Raw genomic sequence first — 16,606 nt, forward strand, 5'->3', positions numbered from 1 at the left:
CCGCTATTCTTGAATACACAGTCAAAAACTGCCCGAAGGTAATCGTATCATTAATCATAATTCAAGAGTGTCCTAATCACCTCATAATATCGTTTATCGTAGAACTTGCTTCATTAAGTACATTAAAAATCAACACTAGGAGTGTAGTAATTAGCAGTTTAATTCTACCAGGACTACATTTCAAATAACAATGGAAATAGACAACATATTTATAACTATCGTATACAGACATTACATCATATGCTTCAAGTCAAGTTAGTCTCCCCGGCCATAAGTGAATAGAAATTACAAATGAAAATAATAGCAACCACACATTCCTAAACAGTTGCCTTATTTTTTCTTATGAATTAAAAAACATATTGTGGCCTATTTACAATCTGTATTTTGTACTACGTTTTTGTAGCACTACATTAGTGCTACAAATATTCTGCAAAATGCTATTCAAAAGTCTGCATGCAGAGTTTCCGCCTCTGCCTCTCCTATCTTTTTTTCTGTGCAGTGAAATCTGCACCAAATCTGGAGTCTTCATACACAGAAGTCTACATTTAAGTAGTAATTGTCAGAGGGACAGGGTGGCTGGAAAACGGGGAATACTTACTACTAAAGGAGAAGGGTTTAAGGAGGAGTCAGGAGGGGGCTAAGGGGGAGTTAGGGAGGTATTTAGGGAGAGACATGCACCCAACCACAAAAGAGCAAGCCCTTTGCTATTCAAAAACTACCCTTATAAAGTTACTAAAGCCTACAAGGGGAAGTAAGACCAGCAGCAAACATGGCCAACCACTGTAACAGCACACATGGCCAACCACTGTAACAGCACACAGGGCCAACCAGTGGTACCTCAACACCCTCCCATAGAAATCAATGGAGGCGGGGGATTAAAATAAAACACCACATGAATTAATGTTTGTTTAAAATAGTTGGAAAAATAAATAAATAAATAAATATAATTTTATGTAAAACATATACATAAATGATACTTATTTACAAGGTAAATATAAAATATCTTTACAACGTTTTTGCATTCAAAATAAATGTAAGATAAACTGTACTTACCAAGTATCGGAGGAATGGAGAGGGAGAAGGGGCTGTGTTAGTCAATTGTAATACACGGCGTACCCTGTTCGGAGAGTGGGCACAAACCTCAGAAGCGTGACGGAGCTACCGCGGGAAGAGGGATCGTGGCACTCAGAGGACCGTTTTTCCCTAAAGAAGCGAGTGGTGCACCTCAGAGAGTCGGGAAAGTGGCAGTAAACGTAGCCGGAAGAGGTGAAGGAAAGGACAAGCGTATGAGGAGGGTAAGCTGGGCAGCGGGGGACACAATCTTGCATAAACAGTTTCAAGCCCTGGGCGAAGATAAATTGCTATTACCTTGTAAGGAGAGGGGGGGAAAACTCAATAATTATCAGTCCCTCGGAGCTAGGTACAACAACAAATACAGATACAAATAGAGGTACAAGATACTGCCTCAGGAATAGGCAGTTTCTTGTAAACACCCCGATAGCCGCCCTTAAGTCTGGTATTGCACCCTAAAGTACTAGAAAGAAGGGGAGAAAGCAGGGCTTGGCTGCAACATTTCCTTCGAGATCTCGAGTGAAACAACATAAAGGGAGAAGTTCAGGTGCAGACTCAGAGTCCAAGGTTAGAGTTACCCCTTCTCTAAGATCATTCTTTAAAGTGCAAGAACAAGAACAAACACAACAAGGGCACAAAATACCACCTACCAACAAAAAGCACCCTGTATATAATCCTATTAAAAATAAGGGTGAGGGTAAGGCGGTCCAAATGGAGAGAAATACACCACAAGTAGTGGTAATAGAGGGTAATATAGAAGAAGAGAGCCAGTCACCACATGCAAATGGAGATAACTCAGAACAAAGTGTGCAAGAACCTGAAACCCATTAACCCTCTCAAAATTCGACAGAAAAAAATACTGGAAAGTATGTTAGTAGAAATGAGGACCAAATTTGCGATCTCCGAGAAAAATAAAACTAAGATATAGGAGGCTTGCGAAATATTGGATACTAAACTGAATGCACCAGGGAAGAGAGTCACAGCAGTAGAGGCAACAGTAGAAACTTTAAGTAAGGAAGTAGAACTGCATCAAAAGGAAATTAAAATACTCAAGTCAAATGAAGACAAACTAGAATCCCTAGAAAATCAAGCAAGGAGGAACAACTTAAGAATTCTGAATGTGCCAGAAGGACTAGAAGGGGATGACATCAAAAAGTAAGTAATCTTGCTGCTAGAAGATAACTTCCCCTGGACAAAATCAGCTACATTAGTGGAAGATATCCAGAGGGTACACCGAGTCCCTTTCAGTAAAAGCAAGATGAGGAAAACTCTGAGTGAAATCCTGATAAACTTAAACATTTACCCTCAAAGAAAAAATTCTGAGTGAAGCCCTAAAGAAAGGCACCTACACCAAAGATGATTGGTCATTCAGAATCCGATCAGACATTTCTAAGGCAAAGCAGGACAGACAGTGGGAGCTTGGGCAGCAGATGCAATACCTAAGTTCCCTAGGCGCAACAGTCCAAATGCGCTTCACTGCCGCCCTGAGAATAATGTGGAGGAACAAAATGTACAACATCAGAGAGCACAAGGAGGTTGAGTGCTTCTTGGAACAAATGTGAGCGCAACAGTAAGAATAGAATAGGCATTTGGAGAGCACAGAGCTCAACAAGGGCAATCAATACTGCTCAGTCAAGATAAGAGGGAGGCTTCTCCAGGGTGAGAGGAAACAATAAAGATGAAAGAAACAACGAGGAAAAAATATCTGCACATGGGTGAGGAGCATAATAAGGGAAAAAAGAACAACAAAAAAGAGTCCTCACAATGCAAAATGAAAGAGAAAGGGACCGGTAAGATGGCAGGAAGAATAAAAATGAGGGGGTGGTTAGGACTATGTATATAAGACTAGGGTTTAGCTGACGTCTGGAAGGTGAAAGGAGATGAAGTCCAATGTTTTACTTTTCAAAACAAAAAATGAGGGCATTCATCTAGAATAGATTATTTTCTGTTGGATAGTGTTGGACTTGGCCCTTTTTGGCAGGTTCACCCCTGAACTTTTTGCCTTAAGCTCTGACATGGTGGTAGTGGTTTGTGGCCTCTGGTCACTTTAGCACTGTGGCCCAGTGTAAAGTGCGTGCGCGGTCTGAGTGAGTGTGGTGAGATTGGCCTGCCCTCCCATAGGGGGCAAGTGTAGAATGTATGAACTCATGAGAATAACTGCTGTGCAATGGTGTGCGCAGATTCATGGTGACTGGTGGAGAAATGCCACTTTTAGAAGTTGGCATTTCTGTGTGCAATGTGTCTGCCTGCAGGATGTGAATTGCATGCCTGGCTTGTGAGTGACAGGGGCTGGATGGTGTGGGTGGCTCCAGGAGACAGGGTGAGTCAGCCAGTGATGAATAGAGAGATCTGCAGGCAGATGGGAGGGACGAGTTGCCCCTGGGACCTGAATAGGGCTGTGCTTTCCCTCCACAATGCTGGCTCCACCCGCTGTTGTTTGTCTGATCACCGAGCCCCCACCTAACAATACGGAAGAGGAGCCTGGTAAACAGAGTGCTCGAAAACCAGTTGCATCTGGTTTCCCAACTAGGTGAGTGCGGTTTTATTCCGCATGAGATTTAACACCGTTGTGATGATCGTAGTTAACCGTCCGTAGTCTTACATGTGTATTGAGACATACCCGGGTTCTTTTCTTTCCAGAACGCGGTCTGTGAACCCTGAGGACTCCGCGTATATATTTTGACCCACATTTTGACCTGTATCAGGCGTTTGAAATATAACAGGTATGACCGGAATTATCGGTAACACTCTCTTTTTTAATAATTGGAATCGGGAGGTTGTAAACAGAAAAGAACGAGGATTACTTTTCATCAAAAATCCGAGGGGATACATGCAGTTTGACGTATCTTTATGACACCGGTGTTTCTTAATAATCGACAAGTGTACAATACATGCTCGTTTTTAACAAGGTCGAAGTCATGATGTGTATTATGAATGTCAGTTAACAGATTTAGTTGATAAATGTGTATATATCTGATCTCAAATGGTGTCACGGGTAATTACCATGTTTTTTTAAACATTTTTCTCACCCAATACCATGAAGTTTCGTACACCATAACCCTAAGTGATATAAGGTTTCTGAAAAGATACTTGTTCTTCAAATTAAGTATTGTGCTAATACACCAATGAATATATTATAGTCTTGTTTATTTCCTTCTACAGTTAATCTATGCCCCTGAGGAAGGGCAAAATGCCCGAAATGCATTGGGCCATGTATTAAGAACTTTGATATACCTACAACTTGAACATTGTGAAACACAAACAATGGGATTAAATTGAATCAAATGTTTCAATAAAACTTTATTTTGAAAGTACAAAATCACAAAGGAAATTTTTCATTCAGTGTGCATTTGAGGACGCCATTCCCGACTGGAATGACGCTACCATGTTTATAATTTGTTAGTGCCAATACAATCTAGTCCATGTTGGCCATAATCGTTCCCAGAGCCCGCGGGGCTCCAACGAGGGGGCAGAGTTAATTGGAGAGCCTCAGTGAGGCCCAGAGGGCACGGTTGTGCCTGGGCTTATTTGCATACTCACAGCTGCCCCGCCAGACAGAGGGCAGCTGCAACGCTCTGGACATGTGTTCAGAGGGCACAGTAAGTGCCAGGCCTTTTCTTTGATTTCAAAGGTGCCTGGCAAGTAGTGGGCAGCTGCCATGTTTAGGTTGTGCAACTGCGCACTTTGCTTTTGCTGCTTTTTGCAGCTAGCCTTGAATTTGTTGGACATAGGGCATTGGAGCCCTAGAGGAAGCCAGTTGGCTTGGGGCCAGTTTCCGTGTGTTGTGCCCCCGATTGGGGCACACTGTGTTCATGCTAATTATTGCCTAAGGTGGTTAGGCTTGCAATGCCGATTGCATCTTGCGATTTGATGCCTACTGGGGTTTATGCTTATGAGATTATTGCATAATATGTTCTAGTGCTAATGTGAGGAATTCTAAGGTCAGTTCTTTACAAGTAGTAACTGGTTGTGTGCTATTTATGATTACTACTTGTGCATTTCTGAAGGTTCTGACTGTGGCCCGATTGACCCGGCCAGTTGTGAATAATCCCCTGTAAATATTGCCCAGTGCCAGTTGGCACAGTGTATATCGTGTGATTACTATTCTATGTGTTTATGGTAATATAAAAGCTATTTCTGATATAACCTTGTGTGGAGTTCCTTTTGTGGTGTGCCTAGTGGGCTGCTGTTGTGTGTGTGTTGGGCAAACACTTTACACATTGCCTCCAGGATAAGTCTGACGGCTCGTGCCAAGCTACCAAGGGGGTGAGCAAGGGTTATCTTTGGCGTGGAACTCCCTTGCCCTGACTAGAGTGGTGGTCCCTGCCTGGTTTTGGCGCAAGCCTTAGCCAACCAGAGATCCCATTTCTAACAGATAGGAACCTAATTATCGGCACACAATGGGTAAAACATCTGCCAGCCCATCTATCTGACCACTCTGCAGTGCTGCGAAAACTGCAGATTAGGCATGCTACTGCATCTCCAAGGTGGACAGTTGATCCCCAAAACATAGAAGCTCGTATAACAGAAACAGAGCAATTTTTCCTGGCAAATAAAAAGGGTACATCTAGGCAAGTTGCCTGGGACGCCTATGAGGTGGTAATCAGCGGGAAGATACTAAACATCCCAACATATAATCTAAAAAAACAAAGCCCACAATCAGTCAAATGGAAGATGCAATAAAACTCCTAGACACACAATTAGAAAAAGAAACTTCAACACCAGAGATAAAAAGAATAGAGACTGAAAGGAAAGCAAAAAAAGAAGCCCTCGCAGGGACCCTGGATAGTATAGTGAGTGAAAAATGGGAGGCAAGTAAAATGTCCCACTATGAATATGGAGAGGGGTGTAGTAACATGCTGGCCTGGAAGACAAAAACAGATCAATCCAGAAACAAGATAGCAGGTATCCATGTTGGGAATTCTGCGGAAATAAGTTTTGAAGATACTGTGATTAAGCAGGAGTTTGTGAAATTCTTTGAAGACTTATACACAGAAAACATTACTTCAACAATAGAACAACGTCACGGTTACCTAGAAAAACTAGAACTCCCATCACGAACACAAGACCAGAGAGAAGACCTGAATGGATAAATCACAAATGAAGAAGTAGAGGAAGTCATTAGGGGGTTAAAGAGAGGGAAGGCCGTTGGCCCAGATGCTCTACCTAACGAGCTATACATCAAACTAAGAGATGTCTTGGTCCCCCCCTGACGGAGTTGATAAATTACATTTTTGTTGATAAAGGAGACCTCCTGGATTCCTTGAAAGATGCAATAATCAGCATACTTTTGAAACCTGGGACGAACCCTGGGAAATGTGAGTCATACAGGCCTATTTCCCTCCTAAACTGTGACTACAAGATATTCACGCAGATTATGGCGAAAAGGCTAAGTAAAGTTGCAGAATTTTTAATCAATATAAATCAGAAGGGTTTCATGAAAGGCAGACAGATCCAGGAATTGACACATGAGGTAATAGATGCAATAGACATAGCAACACACAAAATGTTTCATCTATCTAATATTACTTTTGATGCAGCTGAAGCATTCAACAGGGTTGTTCCTGAATAGCGTTCTGGAAAAATACAAACTGGGGGAAAACTTTCAAGAAATGGTCAAGAGGTTATGTAGAGATCCTTTGGCCAAAATCTTAATTAACAATAACCTTACAGAAAAGATCAAGAGAGGTACGAGACAGGGTTGTCCCTTGTCCCCTCTGCTTTTTAATTCATACAATGAACCTCTAGCGCACAATCTCAGAAACAACCCAGAAATATCCCCTTTCTCCTAACAAGGGTGGGAAAAAAAGTTGCCTAATATGCGGATAACCTAATGATTTTTACTAGTAACTTCATAGGGTCATTTAAGACTATAGAAAAAACCCTGGAGCAATATGGGAGAGTCTCTTCATATTTGATCTATCAGTCAAAAACGGAAATTATGGAATGGAACACCTACAGTAATAATCAACTCGTAAGGGAGAAACACGATTTGTGGGTCTAGAATTGGTCAAGGATATAGAAAAAATAGCCCAAATAAATGTTAATAGGATTTTTGGAGAGGTTAGAAAATTACTTAAAGTCTGGGGGGGTCTTCCCTTGACTTTCATGGGACGATCAAATATAATAAAAATATCAATCTTGCCTAAATATACCTACATTTGTAGCTCAATTTCATTAGAGTTTAAGAGGGATTCAATAAATAAACTACAAGGGGAACTAAATAGCTTTATATGGTCATCAAAAGGGACAAGAACAGCTTGGAAAAAGTTAAGGAGAAAAAAAGAACAAGGTGGGATAGCAAGCCCAGACATGTTAGAATATTATAGAGCTTTGCAGTTCAAATATATGAGGGTTCTATCAAATGAATATGAGCTGTATCCCGCCTAAGTACCTGCAAGCAATGATTGGTGCAGAAGGAAATTACCTATACAAATTTGGACATCCAAAGTATTTTAAAAAGATCAAACTGAAGGTTCTCATGTCAGCAGCAAAATTATGGTACCACATAAGAAGAACACTGAAAATACCTACTACAGTAAATTTGCTCCTATATGGGACTCACCAGGGACTCCTGAATGTCTCAAGGATAGTCCCGCAATCCCATTAAGGCAAGAAGGAATACTCAATTGATAGCAGACAATAACATCATTGATTGGGACCAACTGGCAAATATAACAAATGGTACTTTATCAAAAATGTTATTCTATCAACTTTCAAGTTGGGTGAAGACCCTAGTAGAATGTAAAAAAGAAAATAGAGAACTGGAGATGAAAATGCAGGAATGTGGGACTCTAAAAAATGAGACTCACAATGGTATTGGGCCCTTATAGTAGCTGGCGAGGAGGACTTCATAATACCAGACGCGACCTGGGGGAAAGATCTGCCGACGCTGGATGTTCAAAAAACATGACAAGTATCTATGGAAAAATGTTGGTTTATGTTAAAATCTGCTGCTTTAAGGAGAAATCATGTATTCACCACACTTAGGGGGTCATTATGATAGCGGATTTTCCGCATCCTCGGGGCCGGCGGAAGCCACCGCCGGCCCCGAGGATGCGGAAAATCCGCAGCGGACTGACCAAAGACCCACCGCCAGATTAGGATGGCTGGTGGGTCCTGGTTTCCGTCCGCAGCTTTTCCGCCGCAGTCGGATTACAACCGCGGCGGAAAAGCTCTAATATGGTGACGGTGTCTCTCAGACACCGTCCGCCATATTAGGATGGCCAGTAAAGTATGCTTTTCCGCGGCGGGTTTTCCACAGCGGAAAAGCATACGGAACTTCACTGCGGGGGCCCGTTGCGGGCCCCCTAGGTGAAGGGGGGGTGGGGGGTGCACATGGGGGGTACCTATGGTACCCCCCTGCATTTGCATGCAGAAAGCGGCAGGCACCGCGCGGTGCCTGCCTCTTTCTGCATGCAAATGCAATGCGTGCCTTTTTAACATTGCCGCGGGTGCAGCTTGAAGCTGCACCCGCGGCAATGTTAAAAATAGAGGATGTGACCGCCAGGGTGGCGGTCACATCCTGATTGCACAGGATGGAACTCCGCATGCCATGCGGAGGTTCCCTCCTGCTCTGGGGTCGCGGACGGACGCAAGTCCGTCCGCGATCGTAATCGACCCCATAGAGTGTATTGGTCTCCAAAGAGGTTATCCAAATTCAGCAAGCAGAAAACAAAAAAACTGCCCAAAATGTGGAGAGGAAAAAGTAGACGACTTGCACATGTTCTGGAAGTGCCCCCAGCTCGAAACGTTCTGGCACCAAGTGAGTACGGTATTAGAGAGTCTACTAGAATGACCAATCGAAGTAGGCATTGGCCTTGTTATATATGGGGTGGGTTTAATAGAGGAAGGCTTACACAAGCTCAATCAGAAGCAAGAAAATCTATTTTTCCTGTTTACATTACTAGCCAGAAGGGAAATTTGTGTTAAATAGATAAGTTCCTCGCCACCTACACATTGGGAATGGCTGGCATCCATTCACAAGATAAACAGGCTGGACAGAAGTGGGAGACACAGTAAAAAGTATAATTTTTAGGAAATTTGGGAACAGTTCAATCAGTCATCATAATACACCAATTCGAAATAATGGATGTACAAAGTCCTATGATTATGCAATAGCAATAATGAGCAAGCAAAATGCTTGTTCGAGAAGCCAGGATGGCTAGCTCCCCCCCTTGGATAATATTTATTGGTAATGGAAATAAAGGGACCCTAACGAATAACGGAGAGAAACTCCCCGAACCAGACTCAAACATGCGGGCAGTGAAGGGTCGGAACAAGTAGTTAATGGGTCCCCGACAACTCCATACACAAACTATTGCAAAATGAGGACAAAAAAATATATAAATATATTTTTTTTATAAAATATAATTAAATTACCTCTAATTAGTTACACCCCACAGGGAGACTGGGTTGGATTAGAAAAGCATAGGGACATTTATTAAAGTTTATTTAATTTGTAAATAGCTAGTAAAAATATTTTATGTTGAATATTAATGTAAATTAAGTGTATATGTTTATTTTACATCTAGAATAAAATAAGAAATGTTACAGCACTATTAACTTAATTTCGAATCAAACAATAAATTGAGTTAAATATATTTAATTAAATGTATTTTTCTGAAGTTTTAAGTTAAAAAATATAACCACCTAAAGTATTTTCTTAATGCATTAATAATTATTAAAAGTGAGGTATAGGATTAGTTCAAAGTAATGTCATTATATTTTAATAATATTTTATAATCACTCATTTATAAATTCAATAAACGTTATTAAAATATTTTATTATTAAATTAGAAATATGGACACGTTTATATATTTGTAACTTTAAATTATATATATTTTTAAAGCTATTTTAGATAATTTAATTTAACAATATTTCAGAAGGTGTGTACTTTCAAGTCCATGCCTACATTATTTTCTATGGAAGTGTGTGACTGCACCAGTGGTTGGCCGCGACTTACTACTGCTTTTTTCCACAAATCACTTACACGTCTCCGCTCCGCTAAACTTATAAGTGGGCGTCTACACCTTTAAGTAACTTTCTCCTCAGATTTTGTGAACAGCCAAAAGTACTACTCAAAAAGTGTAAAAGAAATGGTATATGTGTAATTTTCAGTAAAGCAATGAGGAAGGTGCACAGCACTAGTAGTACCAGTATCGTGAGAGATTTTTAGTCAGGGTGGGTGCTCTCAAGGGTGGTGTTGCCGTCAAACACCATAAGATATCAATGAAAAAGTGTAAGCACACAGGTTGCGATTACATCCCCCGTTAGAGGCACTCCGGAATGTTCATAACAATGATTCAACAAGTTGATTTGTAAAAGGGTTTATTCAGTATTATACCCTTGTTTGTGAAGCAAAGTTCACCAGTTCATATGATATTATCAACATATCATTAATACGGAAGAAAGAAAACTCCAATACATTTCGGGCTCCACGCCCTTTATCAAGGAGAGGCTGAAGAAAAAGAAGAAAAAGCCCGGGTCAGGGAGAAATAATAAAAAAACTGGTATGGCGTATCATTTATTACCAAGTGTCGATCAAAATGGTTAGGTGGTGGGAGGTAAGTATTGTGAAACATGCGGTAAGGATGTGATTAAAGTACTTGGTGCGAATTCAAGATTACGGAGGTCAGGTGGTGATGAACGGGGGAGTGCTGGAAGTTGACATGATGCGAAGGTCTCGGAATAAACACTATGGTGCACGGAAATGAATTAACGTAAAAGTGCATAAAAATGAGCATAAGAGTGCAGGAATATAACGTTAAAAGCGCGAGTGAGCTTAACGGTGAACACCAGGTCCTGAGCGAGTGCATAGAAATAAACACGAGGGTGCAGGATGTTAAAGACGCGAGTGAACTTAGCGGTAACATCAAGTCCTAGAATCGGACTAAACCAGTGTTGTAACTTACTCGAGTCGACGCCGAAGCGGTCAGATAGGTGAAGCGTGGCAATCAGTGAGACAGCCAGTGTGGGAACCGGGGTTAACGAGTGAAAACATAGAAGACGGACTAGAGAAGGGAAAGAAACAGGTGGGGGCCATGCTGGAACAGGGAAGGATAGTAAAAGAAATAGATGATGGGTTATTGAAATACAGGAGTCGGAATGGCGGTGATAGGTATAAAGAGAAAGGGGAAGAAGTAAACAGTTAGATGAATAAACGGTGAACAGTTGATGAGAAATCCAGTTAAAGAAAATGCAGTTTGATAAGAAATATACATAAGATGAAACAAGAAATAAAATAAAATGAGATAAATTAAAATAAAATGAACCAAAATAAAATAGAATAAAGAGCAATGTAGAAAGTTAATCAGAAAGCTTAAAGATAGCAACTGTATTCTACTCGGTCATTAAGTCCATGTGGCTTAAGGGTTTGCAAACGGAAAGTCCATTCTAGTTCTTTCTGCAAAAGTAATTTGCGGTTGTCTACCCCTTCACTGCGGGTGACACATTCCAAAACGGTGAATTGCAGTTGTGCGATTGTGTGATGGAATTCCTGGAAGTGCATGGCAATGTTGGATTTTAACTGTTTGGTTCGGATGTTGGATTTGTGTTCGTTAATACGAACTTTAATCTTCCTTTCTGTTTTTCCAATGTAAAGTTTTCCGCACGGGCATTTAAGTGCATAGATGAGGTTCATGCTGTCACAAGTGGCGTTAACACAAAGTTTAATGGCGTTGCCTTTCATAGGATGTTTTATTTGGTTCCCTCTGATTATACAATTGCAGTTGTTGCAATTTAGGCATGGTTGTGTTCCCTTATATTTTTGTGGAGTCAAAGGTTGTGTGGATAAAATTTCTTTAATGTTTTTCCCACGAGTGTGTGCAAATAAGGGAAGGTCATTGAAAATATTCCGAAAGTCTGGTTCAATTTGAAGAATTGACCAATGGTTCAGGACGATTCTTTTGAACTGGTGGGTTGCTGTGGAAAATTTGAACACAAGAACCATGCGTTGCGTCGGTAGTTTAACAGTTTGAATCAAACTCTGTTGTCTGGTAATGTTAGTCAAACGTGTTTCAGCTGCATTGAGAATTTCAGTGGGGTAACCTCTGTCTATGAAGCGTTGGTGCATCTCCTTGATGCGATGATTATATGTATCCTGTTCAGATACAATCCTTTTTATTCGCAACATTTGTGAAAAGGGTAAATGTTTTTTCAAGGACCCTTGGTGGAAACTTTGGAAATGCAACGTATTGTTGCGGTCAGTGGCTTTACGATGTAGGTCAGTGATGATTTTATTGTCTTGAATTTTAACATGCACGTCAAGGAAAGATATTTCTGACTGGCTTGTCTGCCATGTGAGTTGGATGCGTGGATCATTAGAGTTAAGATCCGTTAAGGCTGCAATGAGCTGGTCTTGTGTGTTTGTCCAGAGTAGAAAAAGGTCATCTATGTACCTTACGTACATTTTTATGTTTTGATACAATCCAGGATTGTCATAGATGTAGGTTTTTTCAAACTGTTCCATATATATATTGGCGTAGGATGGAGCCGCACAATTACCCATCGCCATTCCCGTCAGCTGGAGATACCATTTGTCATCTTCCTGAAAATAGCTATGGTACAATGTATAAATCATTAGTTCCATGAGGAATGTCTGCATCTTGGGATCGATATCACTCTGGAGTAGCGCTTGCTCGACTGCTTCAATGCCTCCCTGATGAGGTATGGAGGTGTAGAGAGAACTGACATCGGCTGTACATAGAATAAGTGAATTGTCGTTATTGATGTTGATAGATGAGAGTTTGTTGAGGAATTCAGTGGTGTCTTTGATATGACTTGTGGATTTAATGACCAAGGGTTGAAGGTACCTGTCTAGGAACTTCCCTGTAGGTTCGTTAATGGATCCTTTGGTCGAAACAATTGTGCGAAAAGGCGGGTCAGAGAGATTCTTGTGTATTTTCGGGCTCATGAAGATTCTGGGACTTCTAGGGAATTCTCTCAAAAGATATTTTTTGGTGCGTTCTTGAATGATGCCTGTTTGATGAGCTTTGTCTAGAATGTTAGATAACGTTTCTTGAAACTCCTTAGTTGGGTTGTTGCCAAGCTCCATGTAAGTGTTGACATCGGTGATATGTTTCAGTAACCGTTGTGAGTACATACTGGTGTTCATAATGACAAGAGCGCCGCCTTTATCAGCTTTAGCACATCGGATGTTAGGGTTGTTGGCCAAAGATTTCAAAGTGTCACGATCCTTTTGTGAAATGTTGCGATGTTTGTTAAGTTTTTTGAAGTTGATTTTTGACAAGTCATTTTTCACCAAACTCTCAAATAAGTCGATACTTTTATGGCTCAAGGGAGCCAAGTAGTTGCTGGGCGGCCGTAGGCCCATAAGTTGATCACTTTTGGTGTCAGTGTTGGGAGGCAACACGTTCTCAAAGTAATGACGTAGCCTGAGTTTTCTAGTGAGTTTAAAGACGCTGACTTCTAACTCCAATTGGTTAGTGTGAGTTACAGGAACGAATGAGGTGCCTTTTTGGAGGAGATTCATTTGGTGTTTGGAAATAGTAGTATCAGAAATGTTGATGACTAAGTTGGTTTTTTGGTCTTGAGATCCTTCTTGGTTACTGTGCTTCGTGTGTTGGGAGGGCTTTTTTCCAACTCTTTTCTTCTTGCTCCTCCGAAGTCGGTGGTTGTTTCTTGGCCTGTTTCTAAAAAATGAACCGAGGAAGTTTGGTTTGATGCGCTAGTAGAAGCAGATGCCTGATCGTTTGAAGATCCTGTGGGAGTGGTAGATGTTTTTTCTGAGGGACGGTAAGATGAATCACTTCCTGAGGAAGAAGTGTCGGTCTGGGTGTTATAAGGCTTATTGCGTCGCCGTTGGGCATATACGTCGGCCCATGTGTACACTTCGTCAAGCTTGTAGTCAAGCGTGTCCCTTCGATATTTGCGGATCTTTCGTTCATTTATTTCCCTTTGATGTTTGTCAAGGATGGTTTTGATGTCTTCAAGGGAAGAAGTTAGTTCTTCGGGAGTGAGTAAGTCTTTAAGTTGACGATCAGTTTCTTTTATTTCTATTTCGAGCTCTTTTAGGATGCTGGCCAGTTCTTCGACTATCAGTAAGATGAGGTCAAGACTGCATTTGTTGAGAATGCCATTCCATTTATCTTTAAAGTCTTTGGAATTCTTACAAAGGGAAGGTTTCAGAGCTATACGCAAACCGCGTGGGATTCTGAGGGCTCGATGGTATTTTAACAGCGTGCTCGCGTGCAATTTCTGGTTGATATGACGTTTTGAAAGGTACAACAGTTGTTTGATGCATTGCTCTTTATTGCGGGTAGGTGTTGTCGGGCTAATGTCTTCTTCGATCAGTCCATAAATTCGTTGGCGTTCATTCTCATCATAAGCGAGGGTGTGAGCCCTAGCTTCAGTGCTTCTTGAAATTTCTTCGAATTGCATGGCGTGCTACCTGCCAAGTGGCGGGAAAAGTGATACTCAGTAAAGCAATGAGGAAGGTGCACAGCACTAGTAGTACCAGTATCGTGAGAGATTTTTAGTCAGGGTGGGTGCTCTCAAGGGTGGTGTTGCCGTCAAACACCATAAGATATCAATGAAAAAGTGTAAGCACACAGGTTGCGATTACATCCCCCGTTAGAGGCACTACGGAATGTTCATAACAATGATTCAACAAGTTGATTTGTAAAAGGGTTTATTCAGTATTATACCCTTGTTTGTGAAGCAAAGTTCACCAGTTCATATGATATTATCAACATATCATTAATACGGATGAAAGAAAACTCCAATGCATTTCGGGCTCCACGCCCTTTATCAAGGAGAGGCTGAAGAAAAAGAAGAAAAAGCCCGGGTCAGGGAGAAATAATTAAAAAACTGGTATGGCGTATAATTTATTACCAAGTGTCGATCAAAATGGTGAGGTGGTGGGAGGTAAGTATTGTGAAACATGCGGTAAGGATGTGATTAAAGTACTTGGTGCGAATTCAAGATTACGGAGGTCAGGTGGTGATGACCGGGGGAGTGCTGGAAGTTGACATGATGCGAAGGTCTCGGAATAAACACTATGGTGCACGGAAATGAATTAACGTAAAAGTGCATAAAAATGAGCATAAGAGTGCAGGAAAATAACGTTAAAAGCGCGAGTGAGCTTAACGGTGAACACCAGGTCCTGAGCGAGTGCATAGAAATAAACACGAGGGTGCAGGATGTTAAAGACGCGAGTGAACTTAGCGGTAACATCAAGTCCTAGAATCGGACTAAACCAGTGTTGTAACTTACTCGAGTCGACGCCGAAGCGGTCAGATAGGTGAAGCGTGGCAATCAGTGAGACAGCCAGTGTGGGAACCGGGGTTAACGAGTGAAAACATAGAAGACGGACTAGAGAAGGGAAATGAACAGGTGGGGGCCATGCTGGAACAGGGAAGGATAGTAAAAGAAATAGATGATGGGTTATTGAAATACAGGAGTCGGAATGGCGGTGGTAGGTATGAAGAGAAAGGGGAAGAAGTAAACAGTTAGATGAATAAACGGTGAACAGTTGATGAGAAATCCAGTTAAAGAAAATGCAGTTTGATAAGAAATATACATAAGATGAAACAAGAAATAAAATAAAATGAGATAAATTAAAATAAAATGAACCAAAATAAAATAGAATAAAGAGCAATGTAGAAAGTTAATCAGAAAGCTTAAAGATAGCAACTGTATTCTACTCGGTCATTAAGTCCATGTGGCTTAAGGGTTTGCAAACGGAAAGTCCATTCTAGTTCTTTCTGCAAAAGTAATTTGCGGTTGTCTACCCCTTCACTGCGGGTGACACATTCCAAAACGGTGAATTGCAGTTGTGCGATTGTGTGATGGAATTCCTGGAAGTGCATGGCAATGTTGGATTTTAACTGTTTGGTTCGGATGTTGGATTTGTGTTCGTTAATACGAACTTTAATCTTCCTTTCCGTTTTTCCAACGTAAAGTTTTCCGCACGGGCATTTAAGTGCATAGATGAGGTTCATGCTGTCACAAGTGGCGTTAACACAAAGTTTAATGGCGTTGCCTTTCATAGGATGTTTTATTTGGTTCCCTCTGATTATACAATTCCAGTTGTTGCAATTTAGGCATGGTTGTGTTCCCTTATATTTTTGTGGAGTCAAAGGTTGTGTGGATAAAATTTCTTTAATGTTTTTCTTTAATGTAATTTTCTCACATGTATAAGTTAACTTAGTGAATAGCCCTCATTATGTTGTTGTGAAAGGGAATGCGTAATCTTAAGGGTACTTCTCATTTTAAAGTACGATACTGAGAATGTTTATTAGCATAGTTTTAAAAAAGCACGTAGTAACGTTGAATATGATTGCAAAGCATGGTATATAAAAGTGGTCATTGTCAGTGAATTATGGTATAGCTGTGCTTAAAACAAAGGGTCATCCAAGTGCATATAAAAACATTACATAAATAGGATACGTTAGTAAAACAGCGAGTGGATTTCACCAGGAAATATATATGTCTCTATCCCCAGTAGGTAAACATATCTAATAAAAATCTATGGATGGACAACATATGTTCCCGATATTAGGTGCTTGGCTC

The 16,606-nt window shown here is 40.9% G+C and overlaps 1 protein-coding gene across 2 annotated transcripts in view; it reads right to left on the minus strand.

Annotated features, from left to right (window-relative positions):
- SPOCD1 (SPOC domain containing 1) overlaps positions 1 to 16,606 on the minus strand; it is a 1,145,204-nt gene that overhangs the window by 392,860 nt on the left and 735,738 nt on the right. The gene's annotated exons all lie outside the window — the stretch shown is intronic.

This window comes from Lissotriton vulgaris, chromosome 2_1 (assembly GCF_964263255.1).
Source record: "Lissotriton vulgaris chromosome 2_1, aLisVul1.2, whole genome shotgun sequence".
Taxonomy (NCBI): Eukaryota; Metazoa; Chordata; class Amphibia; order Caudata; family Salamandridae; genus Lissotriton; species Lissotriton vulgaris.